Source organism: Cherax quadricarinatus, chromosome 41 (genome assembly GCF_038502225.1).
Source record: "Cherax quadricarinatus isolate ZL_2023a chromosome 41, ASM3850222v1, whole genome shotgun sequence".
In the NCBI taxonomy this organism is placed as follows: domain Eukaryota; kingdom Metazoa; phylum Arthropoda; class Malacostraca; order Decapoda; family Parastacidae; genus Cherax; species Cherax quadricarinatus.
In genome coordinates this window covers 4,440,662-4,448,009 of record NC_091332.1, presented here as the reverse complement: position 1 = coordinate 4,448,009, position 7,348 = coordinate 4,440,662, and positions in this window count along the sequence as shown.

Sequence of the window (7,348 nt, the reverse complement as noted above, 5' to 3'; positions counted from 1 at the left end):
GAATATGAGAGGCACAATAAACTAGCCGCTTCAGCGACTAAATCTAAATCTTATAACTTAGGGAACCTATATTGTTTGCACCCTAATAACAAATGTAACTATATTGTTTACACCCTAATAACAAAGGTAACTTATTGTTTATACCCTAATAACAAAGGTAGCTATATTGTTTACACCCTAATAACAAAGATAACTATATTGTTTACACCCTAATAACAAAGGTAACTATATTGTTTACACCCTAATAACAAAGGTAACTATTGTTTATATCCTAATAACAAAGGTAACTATATTGTTTATACCCTAATAACAAAGGTAACTATATTGTTTATACCCTAATAACAAAGGTAACTATATTGTTTATACCCTAATAACAAAGGTAACTATATTGTTTACACCCTAATAACAGGGGTAATTATACTGTTTACACATGTAATAACAAAGGTAACTATACTGTTTACACCACTAATAACAAGGGTAACTACACTGTTTACACTTCTAATAAGAAGAGTAACTGCACTGTTTACACCACTAATAACTAGGGTAGCTATACTGTTTACACCCTTAATAACAAGGGTAACTGCACTGTTTAAAATTCCAGACTTTTGAGTCATTTATCATTTGTACGATTAGTTATCTTAATACCCAATACCTGTGAGATACAACAACAACAACAACAATAATAATAATAATAATAATAGTAATAATAATAAATGTTCACAAAGACACTTTGCCAAACCTGAAACGTTTTCAGCATTCATTGTATATCTCTACATTCACTACATTATGTGTTCCCTACTTCCTATTTCGATGTTCACTACAATGAATCGTTTGTTTTTGGCTTACCCATGCTTATTAACTTTTTCTCTGTCGCTCTTACTTCTATGGATATATTTTCTCGTATATTCCTAAGTATATCATCTAGTACATTTCCCATTATATCGTCTAGTTTACCTTCTATTTTAACTACCGTACTTTAGTCTCTAGTATATCTTGTAATGTGACTATTATGTTCTGTAGTATATCTTCGAATATAATGTCCAGCATAATCTCTAATATATCTTCCGTGCATGAGAGAAAGAAAGAGAGAGAGAGAGAGAGAGAGAGAGAGAGAGAGAGAGAGAGAGAGAGAGAGAGAGAGAGAGAGAGAGAGAGAGAGAGAGAGAGAGAGAGAGAGAGAGAGAGAGAGAGAGAGAGATTGAGTGATTGAGTGGTCGATTGAATTTTTTCTTCCCTTGTTCCTTGTAACAAACACATCTATGTGTCGATCTTCGTGAGGTCGTGTGATTTAAATCTTGTAAAAATTCTTACGTCTTCACTCCGGCCATGCGGGGATTTCAACGAGAGGGAGAAAAATTATCTTAAGCTAGAGAAAACGATATCCCTGATACACGAGTACTTACACGAGTACACATACGAATACATGCACACACGACTACGAGAGATATCATAGCTGGAAAATGTACGTAAGATGTTTACGGCGCATGTAGTCGATTATATATGTAAAAGAGAAAGAGAGAGAGAGAGATAAAAGAGGAAACAATGGATCGTGAGAAACTTATGAGGGAAGGACAACAGAGGAAGCTAAACTGAACCGAACAAAAGGATGAATAAACATACATGATTACGAATGATATCAGACTGCCCGTTTGAAACGTATGTATCACAGGCAAAAAAACTGGAAGCAAAGATGTTCTGTAGCCGCATGAAAGAGAATATGACCTAAGATTCAGTTATTAGAACTAAAGAATGATGTGGAGAATACCAGAAGATCGATTAAGAAATGTGTGATGACGTTAACGGTAGATTTCAATGGGCTTTCTCTGGGGAAACAAGAACATTTCTGGAAAATCGAGAGTTGAGGACTGGACAACTGAGACTACACCAATATCACTATAACAAGGAAATATTCACGGACGTTGATAACCGATTTAAACGCAAGGAAAGTCATGGAACTTGGGAAGGTATCACTATGGGTACTGAGAGATGGTACAGATAAACTTCGCTTTTAATCTGGAAATAATGTACACGTTACTGGAAACAGGACAACTACTAGAGCACTCTCAAATATACTAGCAAATATTGCATTAATCTCCTGGAAGAACAGACAGATTTGTTCTATTTCCAGAAGTCTATATTAAATTCGTCTCAGCGATGTATGATCGTTGTGAGTTTAGAGCTTAGTTTTGATTGCAATTATTATAATAATATTAACTTCGTCTATGCCTCTAAAAAATTTATGAAATCTCATTAAGTTTTATATTTTATTTCTCATTTCTGTCTCCAGAGTCTCACTTGTACCAAGCATTCAACACCTGGATTTGTCTGACTATTGACTCCTAATGGTAGTACTTGACCTTCCTGAAGGTTGACGCCTGAAGGCGTCAACCAGTCTGTCATCCTGGCTCGTACTCTGTCTTGTAGTAGCTTCCTCGATGTGATGGGACATGAAACATTCCAGTCCTGCATGTATCGTTCATGTTCAACTTGATTCTTTCCCCTTGTGTGGATTCCAGTACTCAGTTTCCATTCTTGGGAGTGAAATTTCTTCTGGCCAGTGGTTTTATGCTGGTAATTTTTGCGTTCTCTGCCACTTGCCACTATGTTTTCTGTGGCTGTGGTTTTGTTCATATACTCCTGTCCTGGTGTTCTCTTTTTCAGTATAAGGGTTGTAGATCAGTGTCACTGACACCTTGTGTCCACCGGCTCTTATTCTTACTGCCACATAGTCATTGATCTCAATGACTTCAAGGTATCTCACCGACTTAGAAAACCACTGGTTACTTACCCGCAGTGTTATATCTAATTAACTTTCTATCTCACAATGTGGTATCCCTCAGGGACTAATACACTGGTTATTGATTCTCTGAGTTTTGTCTCTCAGAGCTATATGAATAAATGGTTTAGAAACCGACACGTTGATAAATGATACACTTGTGCAACATTTGGGTATCTGTATTCTGGAAACGTTTCGCCAGCCAGTCTATAAACTTGGCTTGTTGTGTGCGTGTGTGCGTGTGTGCTCACTAGCGCGACACACACTTTCTTTTACATATTTTCTCGCAAATTATCTGTTTTGTTCTCTCTCTCTCTCTCTCTCTCTCTCTCTCTCTCTCTCTCTCTCTCTCTCTCTCTCTCTCTCTCTCTCTCTCTCTCTCTCTCTCTCTCTCTCTCTCTCTCTCCCTCCCTCCCTCTCCCTCCCTCCGTCTCCCTCCCTCCCTCCCCTCCCCCTATATATTTCTTTAACCCAAACACTTAAGAAATAATCCCATGACAAGCTGGGTTGTTAAACTTACCTCATTACCAAACACAGGCGATCCAACCTTATTAACACACTTTAATACCTTTCTCCTCCATCAACATCTAAGTCTATTCAATTAAGTCTTTTTTTGCAATTAAGTCTTTTATTTTTACAATTGATTTTTTTACACTTCTTTTTTTTACAATTAAGTCTTTGTAGTTACGTCTTATATAATGAGATCAATTACAGTTTTGTACAGTTACGTCTTTTTCTGTTGTTTTACAGTCAAGTCTTGACAGGTAAGTCTTGACCGGTAAGCCTTGACAAGTAAGTCTTGACAGGTAAGTCTTGACCGGTAAGCCTTGACAAGTAAGTCTTGACAGGTAAGTCTTGACAGGTAAGTCTTTTATAAGTATTTACAATTTATTTCTCTTAATTAAGATTTATTTGACTGTTAAGTCTGTTGTCATTAAGTTTTGTACAAAAATTATAATAGTGGCGAAACAAGCTTTTACTGGGATAACGTTTCGCTCTGTGTAGAACTTATATATATATATATATATATATATATATATATATGCTTAATAATTCGCAAACAGGCGAAATTATTTGCAAACATTGTCTCTACGTCCACAGCAGGGCTCGAACCTGCTAACTCTGTATCAGAGTCCACAGTACTTTACCACTGAGCTACACCCGCGATAGGTATGGGCGCTTAGCGGAAGCTAAGCAATGTTTCCCCATACCCCCGGGCACCAAGCTCGTTTTGAAAGTTATTTCATCGAATCCAGCCACATGCAGTGGACAACGACAGAGATTTGAAATGCTTAACAATTCGCAAAGAGGCGTAATTGTTTACAAAAATTGCCTCATGTAGGCGGGGTGGGTGAAGCACTTGTTAAATGACGAATTGCTGAACAGTGAAGGGCTGCAGCAAGTCAGTGAAGCTAGGTAACAGGTCAGTGGAGCTGTGTAACATAACACTGGTTATTTATGTTGGAATATCGCCTCTTTGGCCTGACCGCTTGTCCCATTCCTGTACCACTCTGTGGCCAAAGTCTGTACTGTTTTGTGTACGTGTTCAGTTGATTCAGGTAAGCTAATTGTACCATTGTGGTCGTGTTCAGTGGCTTTCTGTGTACTAATTAAAGTCCTTTGATGAGTTTGAGGGGGAGGGTAGGTCGAGGTGGAGTGTAGGTCGAAATGGAGAGTAGGTCGAGGTGGAGGGTATGTCGAGGTGAAGGATAGGTCGAGGTGAAGGGTAGGTCTAGGTGAAGGGTAGGTCGAGGTGAAGGGTAGGTTGAGGTGGAGGGTAGGTCGAGGTGAAGGGTAGGTCGAGGTGAAGGGTAGATTGAGGTGGAGGGTACGTTGAGGTGGAGTGTAGGTCGAAATGGAGAGTAGGTCGAGGTGAAGGGTAGGTCGAGGTGAAGGGTAGGTCGAGGTGAAGGGTAGGACGAGGCGAAAGATAGGTCGAGGTGAAGGGTAGGTCGAGGTGGAGGGTAGGTCGAGGTGGAGGGTAGGTCGAAGTCAAGGGTAGGCCGAGGTGGAGGGTAGGTTGAGGTAGGATGACTGCCTCGCCTCACCCTCTCAATACCATAATCACTATGCTCTGCTGGCTGAGTCCTCCCCTGTGTTAGGTTAGCTTTATGCTTATTACACACTCCCTGGCAGATTTTAACAGGGGAGTAATCCTCAAGCCCTCTCATTACATTTTCCTTTGTTGGTTTAAGACTAAAATGCTGTCTTTGGTGTTTGGACAAAGATTATCTAAACTAAACGATACATACATACATACATATATATATATATATATATATATATATATATATATATATATATATATATATATATATATATATATATATATATATATATATATGCTGGGGACCCTCAAGGTTCTTCCCGGAGCTCTTTTAATATTGTCTTCTCCTACCATCCCCTTTATTCTATATTCTATGTAGACTTTATTTAAAGACAAAATACATTGACAAAAATACAATAGAACAACATAGATAACATCTCAGAGCCTACATCCCGAATACTTCGTCCAGCTCCCCGGCGGTGGGCCGTGTACCCAGAATGCTGCAGTCATTTCCTCTCTGGATCGCAACACTGAGTCTTTGAAAGAGGAAGCTGGCCGCTCTGTGATGCTTGGTTTCTGTGATGCGTTTTTCACCCAGCTCCTCGAGGAACTTTAGAGCACACTTGCCCCATGCTTCAAGGGTCTCCGACCCTACTGGGATGAAATTGTAGCAGGAGGGCAGGCCTTCGTATTTCCGGGTCTTCTGGGTCTCCCCGTAAATGGTGGCTCCACCCCCTTCAGATTCAGAGTATGGCAAGTAGGTGTCTGCCAGTGTGGCGGCACAGGTGTAGTCCCAGGCAATCTGCTTACCATTCTTCCAGAGTAGCATAGTGGCTCCATCAGGACGCTTTTGACTTCCATCAGACCTCTGCACTTGGGGTTCCCGTTGAGCTGGGCAACGGGCTGTGGCAAGGCTTTCTTTTATGATGTCACTGACCTCCTCATGTCTGGCATACTTTCCTTCTGCTGTGTGACACACGAGACCATGAAGTCCGAGTTGATCAGCCGTCGCCCTGCCGCAAATATACCTATGTTCGGTGAGTATGGGGGCGGCTAGGCGAAGAGCAACACCAACCGAATGTCGTGCCGAATAGGTAAAACTGGTCAATTATCAAGAACTCATTTAAAATTAAGTCCTTTCTAAAATTTTCTCTTATACGTTTAAAGATATATATTTTTTTCATTTATGTTAATGTAAAATTAATAATTTTGTACGAAAATAACCTTAGAAAACTTACCTAACCTTGTTATAACAAGCGCAGTTTAATTTAGCCTAATCCACTAAATATATTTTAGGTAAGTTTACAATAATTTAAAAATAAACAAACAATGAAATATTCTTTTTTCGTTAGGTTCAGAATGATTTTTGCGAAATTATTGCATACACAAACTTTCACTTGCCTGATTCGGCAAGCGAAAATTTGTGTATGCAATAATTTCACATGCACAAATTGATCGACACCATGCCCAGCCCTTCTAGGGTAGGGTAGGTGCCTGAGCCCGAGCTTACAGCTCACAAGCCTGTCATTCCCATTAGCCCCCTTGGGGCGGGGATGGCACACCAGAGAGGCCTAGCTTCTCCCTACGAGAAGCTAGGCCTGGAGACAGTTGGTCCCTAAGATGAGGGGGTACTTGTGCCTCCTCCCATGGGAGACTTAGGTCTCAGACACTCCCTAGAGAGGGAGTCAAGGCCGGGCCACCACTTGGAAAAGGCCCGGGCGGGGAGAAATACCAGCGAATCTTTAATAAATAATACATAATATAAATGCACAAATTACTGTTGAAGATAAAATCGCAAGTTTTACCTGTTCGGCACGATATATATATATATATATATATATATATATATATATATATATATATATATATATATATATATATATATATATATATATATATATATATATATATATATATATATATATATATATATATATATATTAACAAGTCGGCCGTCTCCCACCGAGGCAGGGTGACCCAAAAAGAAAGAAAATCCCCAAAAAGAAAATACTTTCATCATCATTCAACACTTTCACCTCACTCACACATAATCACTGTTTTTGCAGAGGTGCTCAGAATACAACAGTTTAAAAGCATAAACGTATAAAGATACACAACATATCCCTCCAAACTGCCAATATATACATGTATATATATATTTATCTTAAACAGCAATTTGTATATGCGAAATTATTGCCTACACAAATTATATAGGGAGGTACCACCTCTAGAACTTTACTGGGGACCCTCATCCTCAGAGAAGATAATAAACGTAACTCTTGATAACCCGTATTAGACAAGGGTCAGTGAATAACCAAAAAGATGGACGAGGACTCGAATACTGGACCTGCTACCATTGTTTACCACAGTTCGAATTCCTGGCCATTCTTCTGTTATATTTATTTATTTTTTATCACACACACACACACACACACACACACACACACACACACACACACACACACACACACACACACACACACACACACACACACACACACACACTGATGAATCAATCTCCCTAT